The sequence below is a fragment of the Pan paniscus genome, chromosome X (assembly GCF_029289425.2).
Source record: "Pan paniscus chromosome X, NHGRI_mPanPan1-v2.0_pri, whole genome shotgun sequence".
Taxonomy (NCBI): domain Eukaryota; kingdom Metazoa; phylum Chordata; class Mammalia; order Primates; family Hominidae; genus Pan; species Pan paniscus.
The window spans coordinates 59,449,206-59,471,297 of NC_073272.2; the positions used below are offsets into that span (position 1 = coordinate 59,449,206).

At 39.6% G+C, this 22,092-nt stretch overlaps 1 pseudogene; it reads left to right on the plus strand.

Moving 5' to 3' along the window:
• The first annotated feature begins 12,089 nt into the window (after positions 1-12,089).
• Positions 12,090-16,602, plus strand: LOC100994762 (keratin, type II cytoskeletal 8-like; annotated as a pseudogene).
• The last annotated feature ends 5,490 nt before the right edge of the window (positions 16,603-22,092 follow it).

The following is a 22,092-nucleotide window of genomic DNA, read 5'->3' on the forward strand; positions in this document are numbered from 1 at the left end:
TATGTCTTCTTTGGAAAAGTGTCTGTTTCCATCCTTTGCCCACTTTTTAATGGGTTTTTTTTTGACTTGTAAATAGTTAGCTTATAAATTCTGGATATCAAACATTTGTGGGATGCATAGTTTGCTAATATTTTCTCCCATTCTGCAGGTTGTCTGTTTACTCTGTTGATAGTTTCTTTTGCTGTGCAGAAGCTCTTTAGTTTGATTAGTTTCCATTTGTCAATATTTGCTTTTGTTGTAATTGCTTTTGGCATCTTTGTCATAAAATCTTTGCCAGATTTTATGTTCTGAATTGTATTTCCTAGGTTTATCCCCAGAGTTTTTATAGTTTGGGGTTTAAAATTTAAGTTGTTAATCCATATTGAGTAAATTTTTGTATATAATATAAGGAAGAGGTTCAGTTTCAGTCTCCTCAGATAGCTAGCCTGTTATTTCAGCACCAATATTTTAACAGCGAGTAATTTCCCCATTGCTTGTTTTTGTCAACTTTGTCAAAGATCAGATGGTTTGTCTATGTCTCTGTTTCTTTACCAGTGTCATGCTGTATTGTTTACTCTAGCCTTGTAGTATGGTTTGAAGTTAGGCAATGCAATGTCTAAAGCTTTGTTCCTTTAGATTAAGCTTGTTTTTTCTGTTTGGTCTTTTTGTTGTTGTTGTTCCCTACGAATTTTAAAATAAATTTTTCTAGTTTTGTGAAGAATGTCTTTGGTAGTTTAATAAAAATAGCTTTTTTTTTTTTCTTTTTTGACAGAGTCTTGCTCTTTCACCCAGGCTGCAGTGCAATGGCCCCATCTTGGCTCACTGCAACCTCCACCTCCTGAGTTCAAGTGATTCTCCCGCCTCAGCCTCATGAGTAGCTGGGATTACAGGTTACCGCCATCACGGCTGGCTAAATTTTGTATCTTTGTAGAGATGGGATTTCACAATGTTGGCCAGGCTGGTCTTGAACTCCTGACTTCAGGTTATCTGCTTGCCTCGGCCTCCCAAAGTGCTGGGATTACTAGTGTGAGCCACCACCGTGTCTGGCTGAGGAATAGCTTTGAATCTGTAAATTGCTTTGAGCTGTAGGGCCATTTGAATGATATTCATTCTTTCTATTCATGAATATGGAATATTTTTCTACTTGTTTGTGTCATCTCTGAATTCTTTGAGCAGTGTTTTGTAATTCTCATTGTAGAAATATTTCATCTCTCTTGTTAGCATTATTCCTAGGTATTTTATTTTTGTGTGTGGGTATTATGAATGGAATTGTATTTCTGATTTGGCTCTCAGCTTGGATACTGTTGATGTAAAAAAATGTTACCGATTTTCGTACCCTAATTTTGTCACCTGAGATGATGCTGAAGTTGTTTATTAGGTCGAGTAGCTTCTGTGCAGAGATTATGAGTTTTTCTAGATATAGAATCATGTCATGTGAAAAAGGTACAGTTTGACCTTTTCTCTTACTATTTGGATGCTTTTTATTTTTTGTCTTGCCTAATTCTTCTGGCCATGACTTCCAGTACTATGTTGAATAGTGAGAAAGGGCATCCTTTTCTTGCTCTGTTTTTCAAGAGAATGCTTCCAGCTTTCACCCATTCAGTATGATGTTGGCTGCTGATTTGCCACAGAGGGCACTTATTATTATTTTGGGATATGTTCCTTTGATGCTTAGATTTTGATTTTTTTTGTCTTGAAGAGATGTTGGCTTTTACTGAAATATTCTTTACATCTATTGAGATGATCATATAGTTGCTGTTTTTAATTCTGTTTCTGTGATGAATCGCATTTATTGATTGGCATATGTTGAATAACCTTGTATCCCAGAAATGAAGCCTACTTGATATGCTGCTGGGTCCAGTTCGCTAGTAGTTTGTTGAGTATGTTTGCTCATCAAGGATATTGGCCTGAAGTTTTCTTTTTTTGCTGTGTCTTTGCCAGGTTCTGGTATCAGGATGATGCTGCCCTTACAAAACAAGTTAAGGAGGAGTCCCTTCTTCTCAATTTATTTGGAATAAATAAATAAATAGCTTCAATAGTATTGTTACTAGCTCTTTTTTATACATCTGGTAGAATTTAGTCTTTTCTTAATTTTTAAGTGAATTTATTTTTGCTGTTGTGTTGCTTCAGTTTATTATAAATTCTGGATATTAACCTCTTGTTAGATAAAATTTGTAAATATTTTCTCTCATTCAGCAGGATGTCTCTTCATTTTGCAGATTGTTTCCTTTGCTGTGCAGAAGTGTTTAGTTTGATTTAGTTTTATTTTCTATTTTGTTTTTGTTGCCTGTGGTTTTGAGTTCTTAGCCATAACATCTTTGCCTACTGGTGACCTGGGGTGTTTCTTGTATTTTTTTTTTTAGTACTTTTATAGATTTTTGCATTATGTTTGAGTCTTTAGTGCATTTCAGTTGAGTTTGTTGATATGGAGAGAAATGGGGGGACTAGTTTTATTTTTCTGCATATGAATATCCAAATTTTCTAGAATAAATTATGAAAAAAGATTTCATTTTTCAAATACATGTTCTTGGTGCCTTTGTTGAAAATTAGTTGGTTATAAATACTTGATTGAATTTCTGGGTTCTCTCTTCTGCTCCATTAGTCTTTCTGTCTAGTTTTCTACCAATACCATGCTGTTTTGGTTATATAAACTTGTCGTTCTAAGTTCGATAGTATGATGCCCTTAAATTTCTTCTTTTTGCTCAGATTTATTTTTGAGTATTTGGGTGTTTTGCTTTTTGTTTTTTTATTTGCTTCCATAGTAATACTAGGGTTGTTTTTGTCTAATTCTACAAAAAATGGCATTAGTATTTTGATAGGGATTTTATTGTATCCGTAGATACCTTTGGATAGTATAATCATTTTAACAATGTTAATTCCTGAGCATTATCATTTTAAAAATATTAATTCCAATATTAGCTCATGAGCATGAAATGTCTTTCCATTTGTATTCCTTGTTGAGGTCTTTTGCCCTCTTGGTTAAATTTATGCCTAGGTCTTTTAGGTTATTGTAGCTATTGTAAATGGGATTACCTTGCTGATTTTTTTTAGCTAGTTATTATTACTGTATTTAAAACAGTGATATTTGTATGTTTCTTTTGTGTCTTGCAACTTTACTAAATTTGTTTATCAGCTCTAAGAGGTTTCTACAGTTTAGTTTTTAGGTTTTCCAAATATAAGATCATTTAAAGTACAAAGAAGGACAATGTTAATTCCTATTTTCCAATTTGGATGCTTTTTATTTCTTTGTCTTGCCTGGTTGCTCTGGCTAGCACTTCCGGTAGTATGTTGAATAGGAATGGTGAAAGTGGGCATACTTGTCTTGTTCCAGTTTTTACAGGAAAGGCTTTCAGCTTTTGCCCATACAGTATTATGTTAACCATGGATTGGTAATACAGGGCCTTTTTTATTTTGAGTTATGTTATTTCTGTGACTAGTGTTTTGAGAGTTTTTGTCATTAAGGAATGCTGAATTTTATAAAATACTTTTTCTTCATCTATTGAGATGAACATATAGCTTTTGTTTTTCATTTTTTGATGTGATGTAACATATTTATTGATTTCCTTTTTTCTTTGTGTTGGAAACCAGAGGTTTATTATCACTCAAATCAGTCTTCCCAAGCATTCGGGAATCAGCATTTTTAAGGATAATTTGGTGTTGGGGGCAGTGAGTTGGAAGTACTAATTAGTTGTGTCAGAGATAAAATCACAGAGAGTCAAAGTTGTCTTCTTGAGCTGATTCAGTTTCTGAGTGGGGTCCCCAAGATCAGATGAGCCAGTTTATCATTCTGGGTGGTGGCAGCTGATCCATCAAGTACAGGGTCTGCAAAATATCTCAAGCACTGATCTACAGTTTTACAATGGTGATGTTATCCCCAGGAGCAATTTGGGGAAGGTCAGAATCTTGTAGCCTCCAGCTAAATAACACCTAAACCATAATTTCTAATCTTGTGGCTAATTTGTTAGTCTTAAAAAGGCAGTCTATCTCCCAGGCAAGAAGGAGATTTCTTTTGAGAAAGGGCTCTTATTGTCTATGTTTAAGACTATAAACTATAATAAATTCTTCCCAAAGTTATTTCAACCTACTTCCAGGAATAAACAAGGACAGTTTGGAGGTTAGAAGCAAGGTGGAGTTGGTTAGGTCAGATCTCTTTCACTGTCTCAGTTATAATTATGCACTGATGGTTTCAATCTCTCCCTTTGGGTTTTATAACACCTTAATCAAGGTTTTGGCTAATGAAGACGGGAAAAGGGTGACAACCACTCTAACTTATTTCTGTAGACCAGGGGTATAGTGCAGGTTGCTGTTAACCCCCAAGTGAGAGGAGTGGAACCACTTTGCAACTGTTTTGAGCATATGAACATACTCTGGCAGGCTGGGCTGGGTTTCCAAAGCTTGTATGACAAAGGCATTAGTATTCTCATTAGTAGTTTTAGCACAGCATTTAAGAGAACAGCATGCTACTTGGTAAACAATGAGTTCTAGGATAAAGAATGCAATTCCTAGTTTTAAAAGTAAAGATTGAAAAGCATTAGTTTGGGGACTTGTAGGCCATAAAGAATTTAGGATGTAATTCAAATTTCATGAAAAAACACTTAAGAATAACTAGCAATAGGTGGACTATAGTTGTTTTTGAAACATATTTTTTCCCTTTCCAGTCCCCATTTTTATTAAAGATAAATTATAGTAGGTCAAATTTACTTGCAAAATACATTTTAGTCTTTTTTAAAGTCGGCTGTGCTGGAACTTTTTTTCTACAAGGAATCTCAGATTGTACTTTTTAAAGCCTTGAAGCCAGGCCATGGGTTTGTACCCTCAAATACCTATGAGTTTCTCACCTTGATATCCCAACATAACTTGGAGCTCCTGGGGCTGTCAGCAAATGACATTCTTTACTTACCACAGGTCAGGAACCAATACTTACAAATAGTTTCTAAATTCTGGAAAAATCAGGTAGAGAGAAATCAATATGCTTCTAATTTTATTCACAGGAGTATACATTACTCAATCACTAAATCTTGTAAATAATTTAAAAGAAAAAGTGTTCTTGACTCTGAAACACCAAAATTTAGCAATGTTTAACACATCAGCTCTCAATGAGAGTCCTAGAAGTTTGCCTTATTCCTTCTATCCCAATAGTACAATTTCTAAGTTTATCAGAGACCTGAATTCCTTAGTACCATCAGAGTTCTCTGTGTGATTATGAACAAGGCAACAATTTACACTATACCTGAAGGATTCCCTTTAGTATTGCATTTAGTATATATCTTCTGGTGACAATATTCTTAGTGTTGGTTTGTTGACAATGTTACTATTTCTTCTTAATTTTGGAAATATTTTCACTGGGTATGTTATCTTCCTCCAAAAAGGATTTACGTGTGCTTAGGGCCAAGGACTAGGTTAGGGGCATTGGTAATACAGAGAATTTGATTTAAGTGAAGGACTGGGATGACTCAAGGACAGCTGGCTTATTTTAATTTACCTCTGTTCCTAGGGTGCATTGCTTCTGGGTTCCAACCTAAAGACAGAGGGATGGCCAGGTGCAGTGGCTCATGCCTGTAATCCCAGCACTTTGGGAGGCCGAGGCGGGCAGATTACCTGAGGTCAGGAATTCAAGACCAGCCTGGCCAAGATGGTGAAACCCCATCTCTACAAAAATACAAAAAATTTGCGGCACATGATGGCGGATACCTGTAATCCCAGCTACTTGGGAGGCTGGGGCAGAAGAATTGCTTGAAACCGGGAGGCAGAGGTTGCAGTGAGCCGAGATCGTGCCATTGCACTCCAGCCTGGGCAACAAAGCGAGACGCTGTTAAAAAGAAAAAAAAAACGACAGAGGGATTTGCCAGGGCCCCTTTCATTGTTAGACCCTGAACTACAATTGATGTCTCGCTTACCCCATTAATCTACCAAAAGCTCTGCTCAGCTTCTCTGCCTCTTAACTGCCTTTTGTTTGTTTGTTTGTTTGTTTTTTGTTTTGTTTTGTTTTGTTTTTTTTAATTGGCAGGTGCTTCCAAGAGAAAAGCAGCCAAAAATGCTGGGCTCATCTCTCTAAATTTCCTCCTTCTTTTGGATTTTGGCCCTATAATCTTTCACTGATTTGAATGTAAACAGATTTTTTAAAAAATTGTATTCAGCTTTCCTAGCTGCTCTCACTAGAATGGATGGTCGGAATTATCTAGATCATCATGATTGAGGGCAAAACCATTGGTACCCTGCCCATATTCTCTTGGCAATACCTTTTCTGTGTATGCTGATCTTATGGTTTATTCCATCTCATTGTAGACTGTAGTGGGATGAAAAGTGTATCTCCCCAAAATATCAGTTCCTAATCCCTGGAAACTTTAAATGTTACCTTACAAGGAAAAAAAATATTTTTGCACGTATGGTTAAATCAAGGAGGCTGAGATGGGGAAGACTATGCCGGATTACTTGGGTGTGACCTGAATGCCAACCCAAGCGTCTTTATGAGAGAGAAACAGAGGGAAATTTTGCACACACATGCAGAGGAGAAGGCAATATGAAGACAGAGGCGAAGGTGAGAGTGATGCAGTCACAAGGCAAGGGAAGCCGGCAACCACTGGGAGTTGAGTTGAAAGAGTTAAGCAACAGATTCTCCTCTAAATCCTTTGAAGGAGTGCAGTCCAGTTGACACCTTGATTTCAGCCCAGTGATACTGATTTTGGATCTCTGGTCCCCAGGACTGTGAGAGAATATATTTTTGTGGTTTTAAGCCACCCAGTTTCTAGTAATTTTTTACTGCAGCCACAGAAAACATACCTAGATTGTTTCCATCAAAGCCATTTTTATATCATTTTCCTATCTCATTTAATTAAATACCGTAAGACACCTGGCAGGTTCAAAGCCTTGAGTCCCTGTCCTTCAGAAACTCACAATCTGCTATCATAAGTAATTCTGACCCAACCTGAAAATAATAAGCAAGTGCTAAAATTAAAATAAAATATCAAAGAAAATATGGGAGAGGGAGAAATTAATTTTAGCTGAGGGAACCCAGGAAGTCATCTTAGATAGGATGGTATTTAAAGATCTTTTACTGCCTTCAAACTCCTCACACTTTGTGTTTTTATGTAAGTTTTCGTCACTCTTGCTTTTTCCTTTTTTTCTTTTTCTTTTCTTTTTTTTTTTTTTTGATGGAGTCTCACTCTGTCGCCCAGCCAGGCTGGCGTGCAGATGTGCGATCTCGGCTCACTGCAACCTCTGCCTCCCAAGTTCAAGTGATTCTCCTGCCTCATCCTCCCGAGTACCTGGGATTACAGGCACACGCCACCATACCCAGATAATTTTTTGTATTTTTAGTAGAGAGAGGGTTTCACCATGTTAGCTAGGCTGGTCTCGACCTCCTGACCTCAAGTGATTCACCCGCCTCGGCCTCCCAAAGTGCTGGGATTACAGTTGTGAGACACCGTGCCTGGCCTACTTTTTCTCTTGTAATTGCTTTCATTTCGTTTAACAAAGGAATACTGTAAAATAGGGTTTAAGAGCATGTTTTCACGGTTCCACTTCCCCTCTGTTTATTCTTACTGTGCTTGACATGGCTTTAGAGAAGGGGACACTCCAAGGGCTCCTGGCACGACAGCGATGGTGAGACTTCCCACAGGGAAGTGGTGTCTCCTTCCCACAGGGCTCCCGGAGACTCTGTCTTCTAGTGAAAGAAGGGCAGCTGACAGTACGAAAAGGGGCTGTTTCCGGTCGAGGATTTGTGGCAGTTGGGGTCCATGTGTCAGAATGACTGAGTTGGGGTGAAAGGGATTACTTTATCATTTCTTCTCAGAATACAGGGCGGCTTAAGGGGTACATTGAGAATCACAGGGAATGCCAAGGCTTACAATCTCTGTAAAGGGAAGTAGTATTTTCAGGAGGGCCCATAAGAGGGCAGTATTAACGAAGGATCAATTTCTACAGGTTCTACAGAGTGTGAGAGCCAGGGTATATACTCTTGAGCCCACATCCAAAGCACCACAGTCTTTAAAAATGCCATGCTCAGCCTCACAAAAACCCAGATGCTTCTGTGCTTTATTTTAGCACCTACCCACCTGATAAGGTATGGGGAAACAACCAAAAGCCAAGTATGTGTATAAAATTACAACCCTGTGTAGACAGACGCCCTCCCTCATCTGCCTCCCAAAGTGGGAGAATGAATGACAAAAGTTAAGATAGGCATTACTAAAGCTAGAATTGACTAGGAATTTTAGTTAGTTCGGTGGCATACAACAATTTTACATAACAATTATAATTATTAATGAGGTACACTAAATTATATCAGATTTATAGAAGTTTCCCACAATTTTGGAATGTATTTATACAAAACAGCCCAAAGAAACCGAAAAACCATTTCACATTTGACAATGCTTCCTATATGATTGCTATACCAAATAAGCCAAATACATCATTTTTGGATGATAGGAACCCTAATATATAAATGATTAATTAGGTCAGAAATAGAAATACTTTATAATTTGATTTTGAAAAACTTTTTTATTAAATATAAAAGGTTTAAAACACTGAATATCACAAAATAGAATTCCAGGTCACATAAGTCATTCATTTAGCCAAAATGTGGTAGGGCTACAGTTACAGACATCTTGTGGTGGAGCTACAGACAGACATCTTGCAATGGGGATGCAGACAGATGCCTGACCATAGAGCTACAGTTATGGAATATCTCCCCAGGACTATTTTTCTATTGCAATTAAATCCCTTCACATTGAGTCAGCAGATCCCCATTGGTAGAGAAAGTACCACAGTCATCTCCAAGTCCAAGAGAACTAGGTGGCCATTTGGGCTGGCCTCTGGACTCTCTGGCCTCATCACCAGAGAGAGACTACTGAACCCCGAGTACATAGCCAGAAGGGCAATCCCAGACAAGCTCCCAAATTTGTAACCACCCAAGGGGTTCACCTTACACAGTGCCTAGAAAAGCCCATTTATCAAAACAGGGGAAATGCAATAGAGAAAGAGTAATTCACACAGAGTGTTCTGTGCAGGAGACCAGAATTTTATTATTACTCAGATCAGTCTTCTGATTTGCATATGTTGAAGGATCCTTGCATCCCCGGAGTAAATCCTGTATGATCATGGTATATTTTATTTTTAGTGTGCTGTGAATTCAGCTTGCTATTTTTTTTAATTTATAAAGATGAGTTTAACACTAAAAATTATTAAAATTTTTGATAGGAATTTGTTTGTAACATCTGTAGTAATTTTAAATGAATTCAAAATAGTTAACATAGTCCCATGTACATATTACATATTCAAAATAAATATTTACCAATCTGGGTTTATATAATTTTTTTAAAAATTTTTATTTTATTATTATTATACTTTAAGTTTTAGGGTACATGTGCACAATGTGCAGGTTTGTTACATATTTATACATGTGCCATGTTGCTGTGCTGCACCCATTAACTCGTCATTTAGCATTAGGTATATCTCCACATGCTATCCCTCCCCTGTCCCCCCACCCCACAACAGTCCCCGGAGTGTGATGTTCCCCTTCCTGTGTCCATGTGTTCTCATTGTTCAATTCCCACCTATGAGTGAGAACATGCGGTGTTTGGTTTTTTGTCCTTGCGATATTTTGCTGAGAATGATGGTTTCTAGTTTCATCCATGTCCCTACAAAGGACATGAGCTCATCATTTTTTATGGCTGCATAGTATTCCTTGGGGTATATGTGCCACATTTTCTTAATCCAGTCTATCATTGTTGGACATTTGGGTTGGTTCCAAGTCTTTGCTATTGTGAATAGTGCTGCAATAAACATACATTTGCATGTGTCTTTATAGCAGCATAATTTATAATCCTTTGGGTATGTACCCAGTAATGGGATGGCTGGGTCAAATGGTATTTCTAGTTCTAGATCCTTGAGGAATCACCACACTGTCTTCCACAATGGATGAACTAGTTTACAGTCCCATCAACAGTGTAAAAGTGTTCCTATTTCTCCACATCCTCTCCAGCACCTGTTGCTTAATTTTTAATGATCACTATTCTAACTGGTGTGAGATGGTATCTCATTGTAGTTTGGGTTTGCATTTCTCTGATGGCCAGTGATGTTGAGCATTTTTTCATGTGTCTGCTGGCTGCATAAATTTCTTCTTTTGAGAAATGTCTGTTCATAGCCTTTGCCCAGTTTTTGATGGGGTTGTTTGATTTTTTTCTTGTAAATTTGTTTAAGTTCTTTGTAGATTCTGGATATTAGCCTTTTGTCAGATGAGTAGATTGTAAAAATTTTCTCCCATTCTTTAGGTTGTCTGTTCACTCTGATGGCAGTTTCTTTTGCTTTGCAGAAGCTCTTTAGTTTAATTAGATCCCATTTGTCAATTTTGGCTTTTGTTGCCATTGCTTTTGGTGTTTTAGACATGAAGTCCTTGCCATGCCTATGTCCTGAATGGTATTGCCTAGGTTTTCTTCTAGGGTTTTTATGGTTTTAGGTCTAACATGTAAGTCTTTAATCCATCTTGAATTAATTTTTGTATAAGGTTTAAGGAAGGGATCCAGTTTCAGCTTTGTACATATGGCTAGCCAGTTTTCCCAGCACCATTTATAAAATAGGGAATCATTTCCCCATTGTTTGTTTTTGTCAGGTTTGTCAAAGATCAGATGGTTGTAGATATGTGGCATTATTTCTGAGGGCTCTGTTCTGTTCCATTGATCTATATCTCTGTTTTGGTACCATTACCATGATGTTTTGGTTATTGTAGCCTTGTAGTATAGTTTGAAATCAGGTAGTGTGATGCCTCCAGCTTTGTTCTTTTGGCTTAGGATTGACTTGGCTTTGCGGGCTCTTTTTTGGTTCCATATGAACTTTAAAGTAGTGTTTTCCAATTCTGTGAAGAAAGTCATTGGTCACTTGATGGGGATGGCATTGAATCTATAAATTACCTTGGGAAGTGTGGCCATTTTCACAATATTGATTCTTCCTACCCATGAGCATGGAATGTTCTTCCATTTGTTTGTATGCTCTTTTATTTCATTGAGCAGTGGTTTGTATTTCTCTTTGAAGAGGTCCTTCACCTCCCTTGTAAGTTGGATTCCTAGGTATTTTATTCTCTTTGAAGCAATTGTGAATGGGAGTTCACGCATGATTTGGCTCTCTCTTTGTCTTTTATTGGTGTATAAGAATGCTTGTGATTTTTGCACATTGATTTTGTATCCTGAGACTTTCTGAAGTTGCTTATCAGCTTAAGGACATTTTGGGCTGAGACAATGGGGTTTTCTAGATATACAATCATGTCATCTGCAAACAGGGACAATTTGACTTCCTCTTTTCCTAATTGAATACCCTTTATTTCCTTCTCCTGCCTAATTGCCCTGGCTAGAACTTCCAGCACTATGTTGAATAGGAGTGGTGAAAGAAGGCATCCCTGTCTTTTGCCAGTTTTCAAAGGGAATGCTTCCAGTTTTTGCCCATTCAGTATGATATTGGCTGTGGGTTTGTCATAGATAGCTCTTATTATTTTGATATAAGTCCCTTCAGTACCTAATTATTGAGAGTTTTTAGCATGAAGGGCTTTTGAATTTTATCAAAGGCCTTTTCTGCATCTAACGAGATGATCATGTGGTTTTTGTCTTTGGTTCTGTTTATATGCTGGATTACATTTATTGATTTGTGTATGTTGAACCAGCCTTGCATCCCAGGGATGAAGTCCACTTGATCATGTTGGATAAGCTTTTCGATGTGCTGCTGGATTCGGTTTGCCAGTATTTTATTTAAGATTTTTGCATCAATGTTCACCAAGGATATTTGTCTAAAATTCTCTTTTTTTGTTGTGTCTCTGCCAGACTTTGGTATCAGGATGATGCTGGCCTCATAAAATGAGTTAGGGAGGATTCCCTCTTTTTCTATTGATTGGAATAATTTCAGAAGGAATGGTATCATCTCCTCCTTGTACCTCTGGTAGAATTGGGCTGTGAATCCATCTGGTCCTGGACTTTTTTTGGTTGGTAAGCTATTGATTATTGCCACAATTTCAAAGGCTGTTATTGGTCTATTAAGAGATTTAACTTCTTCCTTGTTTAGCCTTGGGAAGGTGTATGTGTCGAGGAATTTATCCATTTTTTCTAGATTTTCTAGTTTATTTGCGTAGAGGTGTTTGTAGTATTCTCTGATGATAGTTTGTATTTCTGTGGGATTGGTGGTGATATCCCCTTTATCATTTTTTATTGCATCTATTTGATTCTTCTCTCTTTTCTTCTTTATTAGTCTTGCAAGCAGTCTATCAATTTCGTTGATCTTTAAAAAAAAAAACCAGCTCCTGGATTCATCAGTTTTTTGAAGGGTTTTTTTGTGTTTCTATTTCCTTCAGTCCTGTTCTGATTTTAGTTATTTCTTGCCTTCTGCTAACTTTTGAATGTGTTTGCTCTTGCTTTTCTCGTTCTTTTAATTGTGATGTTAGGGTGTCAATTTTGTATCTTTCCTGCTTTCTCTTGTGGGCATTTAGTGCTATAAATTTCCCTCTACACACTGCTTTGAATGTATCTCAGATTCAGGTATGTTGTGTCTTTATTCTCATTGCTTTCAAAGAACATCTTTATTTCTGCTTTCATTTCCTTATGTATTCAGGAGCAGGTTGTTCAGTTTCCATGTAGTTGAGCAGTTTTGAGTGAGTTTCTTAATCTTGAGTTTTAGTTTGATTGCACTGTGGTCTGAGAGACAGTTTGTTATAATTTCTGTTCTTTTACATTTGCTGAGGAGTGCTTTACTTCCAACTATGTGGTCAGTTTTGGAATAGGTGTGGTGTGGTGCTGAAAAAAAAACGTATGTTCTGTTGATTTGTGGTGGAGAGTTCTGTAGATGTCTATTAGGTCTGCTTGGTGCAGAGCTAAGTTCAATTCCTGGGTATCCTTGTTAACTTTCTGTCTCATTGATCTGTCTAATATTTGTTCATTAGACACACCCCGTGTGGTGCCTAATGTTTATTCATTTCTGTTGCCTAATTGCTCTGGGTAGTACTTCAAGTATTTTGTTTAATAAAGGCAGAAAAGTGGGTATTTTTGTATTCTTCCTGATATTAGAGGAAAGCTTTCAGCTTTGCCTCATACAGTATGTTGTTAGATGTCCATTTGTGAAAATTTGTCCTTTATTGTATTGATGTGGCCTTCCCTCTAAACCTACTTTATTTTTTATCTGAAGAATTTCGCATGTTATCAAATGCTTTCTCTTTGTCTGTTGAGGTGATTGTATAATGAGTGTTCTACATTCTGCTTATGTGATGTATCACATTTATTGATTTGTGTGTGTTAAACCATCTTTTCACCTCTGGGATAAACTCACCTGATTATTGTGAATGATTTTTTAATGTGCTTCTGAATTCAGTTGTTGAAGATTTTTGCATCTACATTCAACAGGGATATTAGACTACAGTTTTTATTGTTGTGTTATTTATGGCTTTGGTATCAGTGTATTGCTAGTCTCATATAATTAGTTTGGAAGTATTTCCTCCTTATATAATTTTTTAAAGAATTTTGAGAACAATTATTATTGTTTTTCTAAAAATATTTGGCAGGATTCTCTAGTGAAACCATCAGTTCCTGGACTTCTCTTTAATGGGAGATTTTTTTTCTTATTATTTTAATCTCCTTACTTATAATTGTATGCTCAGGCTTTCTATTTTTTCTTGGTTCAATCTTGGTAGCTTTTTGTGTCCAGAAATTTATTTTTTTCTGGTTTTCTAATTTGTTCTCTTAATTTATCTGAGATTATTCTAATGAGAATATTCTTGTATTCTCTTACAGCTGTCTGTAATAGTCTCTAATGGTCCTTTTTTTTTTTTTTTTTTTTTTTTTTTTTTTTTTTTTGATGGAATCTCACTCTGTCGCCCAGGCTGGAGTGCAGTGGGGTGACCTCGGCTCACTGCCAGCTCTGCCTCCTGGGTTCACACCATTCTCCTCCCTTAGCCTCCAAAGTAGCTGGGACTGCAGGCCCCCACCACCACGCCCAGCTAAATTTTTATTTTTTAGTAGAGACGGGGTTTCACCATGTTAGCCACAATGGTCTCGATCTCCTGACTTCATGTTCCACCTGCCTTAGCCTCCCAAAGTGCTGGGATTACAGGCATGAGCCACCACACCCAGCATCTAATGATCCTTTTTATTTTTGTGGTATCAAGTGTAAGGTTTTCTTTTTCTGTTTCTGATTTTATTTGTTTTTCTTTTTGTTTCCTGATTAGTCTAGTTTATGCTTTGTCAATTGTGTTTTATTTTTTCAAAAAACAGCTTTTTTTTTCATTTTTTTATTGTTATTTCAGTGTCAATTTTGTTTATTTTTGCTCTATTTTAAAATTTTATTTTCTTGACCAAGAAGCCGCTTCTCTGCCCCTTCTGGAATCTCCACCTGGTTCAGCCCACCTGCCTCCACTCCTGATTCCACCATGTCCATCAGGGTGACCCAGAAGTCCTACAAGGTGTCCACCTCTGGCCCCTGGGTCTTCAGCAGCTGCTCCTACTTGAGTGGGCCCAGTGCCCACATCAGCTCCTTGAGCTTCTCCCGAGCGGGCAGCAGCAGCTTCCAGGGTGGCCTGGGCAGAGGCTATGGTGGGGCCAGCGGCATGGAAGTCATCACTGCTGTAATGGTCAACCAGAGCCTGCTGAGCCCCATTAACCTGGAGGTGGACCTCAACATCCAGGCCATGCACACCTAAGAGAAGGAGCAGATCAAGACCCTCAACAAGTTTGCCTCCTTCATTGACAAGGTACAGTTCCTGGAGCAGCAGAACAAGATGCTGGAGAACAAGTGGAGCCTCCTGCAGCAGCAGAAGATGGCTCAGAGCAACCTAGACAACATGTTCGAGAGCTACATCAACAACCTTAGGTGGCAGCTGGAGACTCTGGGCCAGAAGAAGCTGAAGCTGGAGGCAGAGCTTGGCAACATGCAGGGGCTGGTGGAGAATTTCAAGAACATGTATGAGGATGAGATCAATAAGTATACAGAGATGGAGAATGAATTTGTCCTCATCAAGAAGGATGTGGATGAAGCTTACATGAACAAGGTAGAGCTGGAGTATCGCCTGGAAGGGCCGACTGATGAGATCAACTTCCTCAGGAAGCTGTATGAACAAGAGATCCAGGAGCTGCAGTCCCAGATCCTGGACATGTCTGTGGTGCTGTCCATGGACAACAGCCACTCCCTGGACATGGACAGCATCATTGCTGAGGTCAAGGTGCAGTACGAGGAGATCGCTAACCGCAGCTGGGCTGAGGCTGAGAGAATGTACCAGAACTAGTATGAGGAACTGCAGATGCTGGCTGGGGAGCACTGGGATGACCTACTTAGTACAAAGACTGAGATCTCCACGATAAACCAGAACATCAGCTTGCTCCAGGCTGAGATTGAGGGCCTCAAAGGCCAGAGGGCTTCCTGGAGACCACCATAACAGATGCGGAACAACGTGGGGAGCTGGCCATTAAGGATGCCAATGCCAAGCTTTCCCAGCTGGAGGCTGCCCTGCAGCGGGCCAAGCAGGACATGGCACTGCAGCTGCGTGAGTACCAGGAGCTGATGAACTTCAAGTTGGCTCAGGACATCGTGATCACCACCTACAGGAAGCTGCTGGAGAGCGAGGGGAGCTGGCTGGAGTCTGGGATGCAGAGCATGAGTATCCATATGAAGACCACCAGTGGCTATGCAGGTAGTCTGAGCTCGGCCTATGGGGGCCTCACAAGCCCCGGCCTCAGCTACAGCCTGGGCTCCAGCTTTGGCTCTGGCACTGGCTCCAGCTCCTTCAGCCACACCAGCTCCACCAGGGCCGCGGTTGTGAAGAAGATTGAGGCCCAGAATGGGAAGCTCGTGTCCGAGCCCTCTGACGTCCTGCCCAAGTGAACAGCGGTGGCAGCCCCTCCCAGCCTGCCCCTCCTGCGGCTGCCTCAGAGCCCAGAGGCAGGCTGCTGTGCAGGGAAGCACAGGGAACAGGAGACACACCTGAGCCTCAGCCCTAGCCCTCAGCCCACCCGCGGGGGAGTTCACGGCCTGGGGATGCCCCTTGCCCATGCCTCCAGCTACAAAACAATTCAATTTCTTCCTTCCTTCCTTCCCTGCTTCCTTCCTTCCTTCCTTCCTTCTTTCCTTCCTTCCTTCTTTCTTTCTCTTTCTTTCTTTCTTCTTTCTTTCTCTGTTCTTTCTTCACTCTTCTTTCTTTCTTTTCTTTTTACTTTCTTTCTTTCCTTTCTTTCTTCTTTCTTTTTCTTTCTTTCTTTCCTTTTTCCAAAATAAAACCTCAGCTAGCTCAGAAAAAAAACTTTTCTTTTACTTATTTTGTATTTGATTCAATCCTAATTTTATAATTCCTTGACATGCAATGTTAGGTTGTTTATTTGAGATATTTTTTACATTCATGTAGATGTTTATTACTATAAACCTCCTGCTTTAAACTGCTTTTGTCATATCCCATTTTTTTTTTGGTATGGCATGTTTTTTTTCATATCTTTAAGAGAATTTTAATTTTTTTCTACTTTATTCACTGATTCATTTGTTGTTCAGGAATATTTAATTTCCATGTGTTTGTATAGTTTTGAATATTCCTTTTGTTATTAGCTTTTAGTTTTATTCAATTTTGTACTTGAAGTTATTTCAATTCTTTAAAATTTGTTGAGACTTGTTTTTTGGCTAAACGTAATCTATACTGGAGAATGTTTCATATACTGATGAGAACAATATGTATTCTGTAGTTGTTGGATAAAAAATTTTGTAAATATCACCAAGTTCCATTTGGTCTAAAGGGCAGTTTAAATCTAATGATTCTTTGTGTGTTTTCTGCCCAGATGATTTGTCCAATGCTAATAGTTGAGTGTTAAGTTCTCCAGTCATTATTTTTATTTATTTACTTAGAGACAGGGTCTTACTCTGTAGCCCAGGCTGGAGTGCAATGGCACAATCATGGCTCACTGCAGCCTTGACTTTCCAGGCTCAAGTCATGCTCCAGCCTCAGCCTCCCAAATAGCTGGGACTACAAGTGTGCATAAGTATGCTGAGCTATATTTTTTATTTTTTGTAAAGACATGGTCTCATTATTTTGCCCAGGCTCCCAATCATTATTCTAGAAAAATCTCTTTCTCCCTTTAGATCTAATAAGATCTGATAATATATGCTTTATATACTGGAAGTTCTAGTGTTGAATGCATATATATTTACCATTGTTATATCTGCTTTCTGAATTGATCACATTATTATATATATTAACTGTATTTATCTCTTTTTACAGTTTTTGCCTTAAAGTCTGTTTTATCTGATATAAGTATAGCTATTCTTGCTTGCTTTTTATTTCTGTTGTGTGAAATATCTTTTCCCATCTCTTCACTTTTATTCTATGTGTGTCATTAAAAGTTCCTTTTTAGGCAGCTGATATTGTAGTCGTGATTTTAATTATATTCATTTTTCCAGTCAGTATTATTAAGTGGGCAATTTAATCCATTTACGTTTAATGCTGTGATAGAGATTACTTAATATTGCTATTTCATTGTGTTTTGGGTTTTTTGTATATCATTTGTCCCTTTCTTCCTCTCTTATCATCATTGCAGTTTGGTGGTTTTCTGTAGTGGTAACATTTGCATCCTTTCTCTTTCTTATTTTTGTGTCTGTTCTACCAGTAACTTTTATACTTTTGTGTTTTCATAATGGTAGATATTGCCCTTTTGTTGTCAGATGTAGGACTCTCTCAAGCATTTTTTGTGAGGCAGACCTAGTGGTGAAGAATGTCTTCAGTTTTTGCTTATATGGGAAAGATTATCTTTCTTTTTTATATTGGAGGATGGCCTGGCTGGGTATAGTATTCTTGGCCGACAGTTTTTTTTTTTTTTTTTCTTTTCACTGTCTGAATATATTAACTTATTCTCTATTGGCTTTTAAGATTTCTGCCAAGAAATCTGAGATTATTCTAATGAGGATACTGTTGTATGTGACTGTTTTTTATCTTGTTGTTTTAATAATTATCTCTTAGTCTTTTGACTTCTGACAATTTGACCATAATGTTACACCTGAGAGCACCTTCTTGGGTTGAATATGTTTTGCAATCTTTGAGCTTCCTGGATCTAAATGTTTATATCTCCCTCACAACTTGGAAATGTTTCAGCTATTCACTTACTAAATGTGTTTTCTATGTCTTTCCCCATCCCTTCTTTTTCAAAAACTCCTGTCATACAAATATTTATTCACTAATGGTGTCCCATAAATCTTGCAGTCTGTCTTCACTCTTTTTTATTTTCATTTCTTTTTTTCCCTCTGACTGGGTAATTTCAAATAACCAACATTGTAGTTCAGAGGTTCTTTTTTCTCATCTTGATTAAGTCTTCCATTGAAGCTCTCCTTCCTGTTGTGTTTTTTATTTTGTTCATTTAATGCTTCAGATGTAAGATTTCTGTCTTCTTCTTTTTTATGGTATTTATTTTTTGAAAAATAATTATTGTTTATATTGTAAATTGTTTTCCTGATTTTGCTGAATTTTCTCACTGTACTTTCTTGCATCTCATGAAATTCTTTTAATATTCTTGTTTTGAATTCTTTCTCTGGCAATTTGTAGATTTCCCTTTTATAGCAGCATGTTATTAGAGAGTAACAGTGTGTCTTTGTTGGTGTCATATTTCTTGGGTTTTTTGTTTTTCTGTTTGTTTCTTGTGTGTTTGCATTGATGTTTGTGAAACTGATAGGACAACTGCATTTCCAAAATTTTAAAAGTGTCTTTCAGAGAGAAAGAACTTCACCTTTTGGGGGTTTTAGTGTGCCAGTTTGGAAGGGTGTGGTTACTCTGTTTAATGGTAGATTCATTGGTATACTCTTCATACAACTTCTTCAGCTGTGTTCAATTTGACAATAACTGTGATTACCTTGGTGACTGGGGCTGTAGAAGTTTGTAGCAGCAGCAGCAGCAGCAGCAGCAGCAGTAGTGTAGTTTGTTAATGTCCTTGTTGGTAAGAGCATTTGAGTCCTCTTATTCTCATTTTTCCCAAAATAAGGAGATGCAACCAAGTGATGGCAGCAGCCACTGCCATTATGCTGGCTGCAGCAGGGAGGTATGGCTGGGGCTGCATACTCCATGGAGCCAGTGGGAGCCAAGGACCAGCAGTAGCTTTGCCCCTTCTAAGTTGGGATGGGAGCTCCCCATGTTCAGCTGCAGCCACCCAAATCATGGCTGTAAACCCAGGCATCTCAGTCCATGGAACAGGCAAAAACCCCTCCCTCCTGGGTTGGGCTGCAGCTATCCTAGTTGCAGCTGCAGATCCAAGCCTCCCTGTGCTATTGGTGGGGCCCAGGAGTAGGCAGAATCTCTGCCCCTTGGGTACACGTCCATTTGCCCAACCCACAGCTGCAGACCTAGGTCTCCTGCTCCACTAAGCTGGCAGGAGTTGGGATGAGCAGGAGCCCCACCCTTTCCCAGTTGCCAGGGTGGGAGCTACCCAGGTGCAGCTGCATTCTCCATGCCAGGTGCACAACCTGGTTCATCCTCATGGCCTGGAAAGGCCCCCACCCATGTTCCAAAAGGCTTGGGGTTATCTGCTCCTGCTGCCTGGCCTCTCTCTGCTCCCAGGATCTGCTCTTATCTGAGTGTGGGTTTGAGGTCAAAACAGGGCACTGTCACAGCCTGGCAGGTGTGCACATGCTCACGGAAATATTGACATGCTCTCCCCCTGCCCTCTTGTCCCCCTCCAGAAGTTAGGCCCTGATGAACATGAGATTGGAAGCTAAGTGGGAGACTGAGAGGGGCTGGGCACTGGCCTGCAGGTGCCCCTTGGTGTCAGTAGCCTGGGCACCATGGATGATTACAGGAGGCAGACAGGCTCCTGAGTGGAAGAGGGAGGGTCTCCAGTGAAGCCTCACCTTCAGGACAGACTGCCAGTCCTGAGGACCAGAGGGGGGAACTTATGGTGCTTTGTTTCTGGGCCTGCCAGTGGCCACTGATGTACCAATGAGCATGCACTTCCTCCCTTCTGAGGTCCATAAATGCCCTAGGCTCAGCCTAAGCAGTGCAGAGGACTGAGAGGACAGAAAGGATGGAGAGACAATGGAATGATCAGCTGCAGAGAGGAGTTACCCTCTCTACTGAGAGCTTCAGAGAACTGCAGAGACATGGGGACTACCAGCTGCAGAGAGAAGCAATCCTCTCCAGGGTCTCCTCTTTGCTGAGAGCAGCAGATGTTGATTTGACCACTAGCAGAGAGGAGTTACCATCTCCAGTGCCTCCTCTCTGCTGAGAGCTGAATACTTGATGGGATGACCTGCCTACAGAGAGGAGCTACACACTGTGGGTCTCCTCTGAGCTGTTCCAACACTTAATAAACCTCCTCTTAGTCTTGTTCACCCTTCACTTGTCTGCATGCCTCAGTCTTCCAGGATGCAGACAAGAACTTGGGCAAAGGCACCACTGGCCACAGAGGTTTGTGAGCAGAAAACTGACACCTTAAAGATCCTGTAACACAAGGGGATTTCTTTTAGTGTCAGGTCTTACATGGCCTACAAGCTACTTCAGCAGTGCTTGATTCCAGATGCAGTGATCAGAGCAGTTGTAGGGTTGGGGTCCTAGGCTTGGGTTCTTGTGAACCTACTTAGGCACCTGGATCTTGGTTTGTAAGTTTTCTCTCTGTGACATTATTATATTTAGGTTGTCCACAGTGCCACAATCTGTAACTCTGAGGCACTCTTTAGCAGCTCAGGCCCAGTGGTGGGTTGTGGCTGTGGATCTATTCCTAGGGGACAGAACACAAAATTCGTGCTACTTCAGAGATGAAGGGGCTCTCTGGAGGTTTGTGCCTGGAAAGACGTTTACTGCTGCAACTTGGTAGCCTGATCCAACAAGGCTCAGTAGCAACTTGGACCCCAAGGAATAAGGCACCATGTAGTGGTTACTCTCAATCTTGGGTTAGTGGGGCTCTGCTGTACCCCAGACTCTGTAAGGCCATCAAAGCCAACAAGTACTTGTTCCTAGCTGCAACAAGTACTCCAGAATGGCAGATCACAGCTGTTGATTGTCTCCTGAGGGGTAGGGAGAAGTACAGAAATAATGACACTCTCTGTGGAGAGAAGTGTCTCAACAGCTAAGACTGCATGAGGTTAGTGTAGCTTCAGGGAAGCAGGATACTAGAATTCTTTGGCCTGTAGGGTGGGGTATCTCAGCTGCACCACTTTTCTATTTCCCTGAGACATGGAGTACTACATCAGTTCACCCTATGATATGCTACTGTTTAGCTTGTCCAAGACACCATTTCCCCAGGGCACAACACACCTTTTCATCTCAGGCCCAGAGTGCATACCTGTTCCAGGTGACTCAGACACCATTTCCCTGGTATGTTGGGCACCACTCACTTTAAGTACTGTGGTGCATGACCACATTGGATGGCAAAGGCACCCTTTTCTGAGAGGTACTTGGGCACTAGGGAAGAATAACTCCTCTGGGTGGCCAAGGTGCTGTTTTCCAAGGAGACAGTGTAGTACTTTAGCTTAGATACAGAGAGGTGTGACTGCTCTTGATAGCCAAGGCACAATTTCTTTGGGATTTTTAGTGTTGCTTCAGCTCTGACACAAGGGTGAAGGGTGCAGCAGCAACTGAGATATGTTTTAGGAGCTGCCTTGCCAAGGCATCATTTCAACAGAAAGAAATGTGCAGCTTTAGCTTAGCCCAAAGAGGCAAATTGAAGGCATCCTGTCAAAGTACTGTTTCTTCAGGAGGAAGTGCACTGCTTCAGCTCAGTCCTCTAGCAGCAGGGAATCACTGTGGCTGAAAGAGGTAGATGGAGCCCCTCTGTCAAAGCACTACTTCTCCAGCAGGAAGTGTCACTAACTTTTTATTTGTTTATTTATTTTTGAATTTATTAAAATTATTGTATTTATTTGTGGAACACAATGTGATGTTTATCAACATATGAGGTAATTCACATACTTATCAGTTTTTAGTTTAATTCAATCTTATTTGTCTATATTTGCTTTTGGTGTCTGTGTTTTCCAGGTCTCATTCAAAAAGGTCATTGCCAAGACCAATGCCATGAAGATTTTTTCCTGTTTTCTTCCAGGAGTTTTAGAGTTTCAGGCCTTACATTTAAGTCTTTTAAATCCAATTTGAGGTGTGTGTGTGTGTGTGTGTGTGTGTGTGTGTGTGTGTGTGTGTTTTGA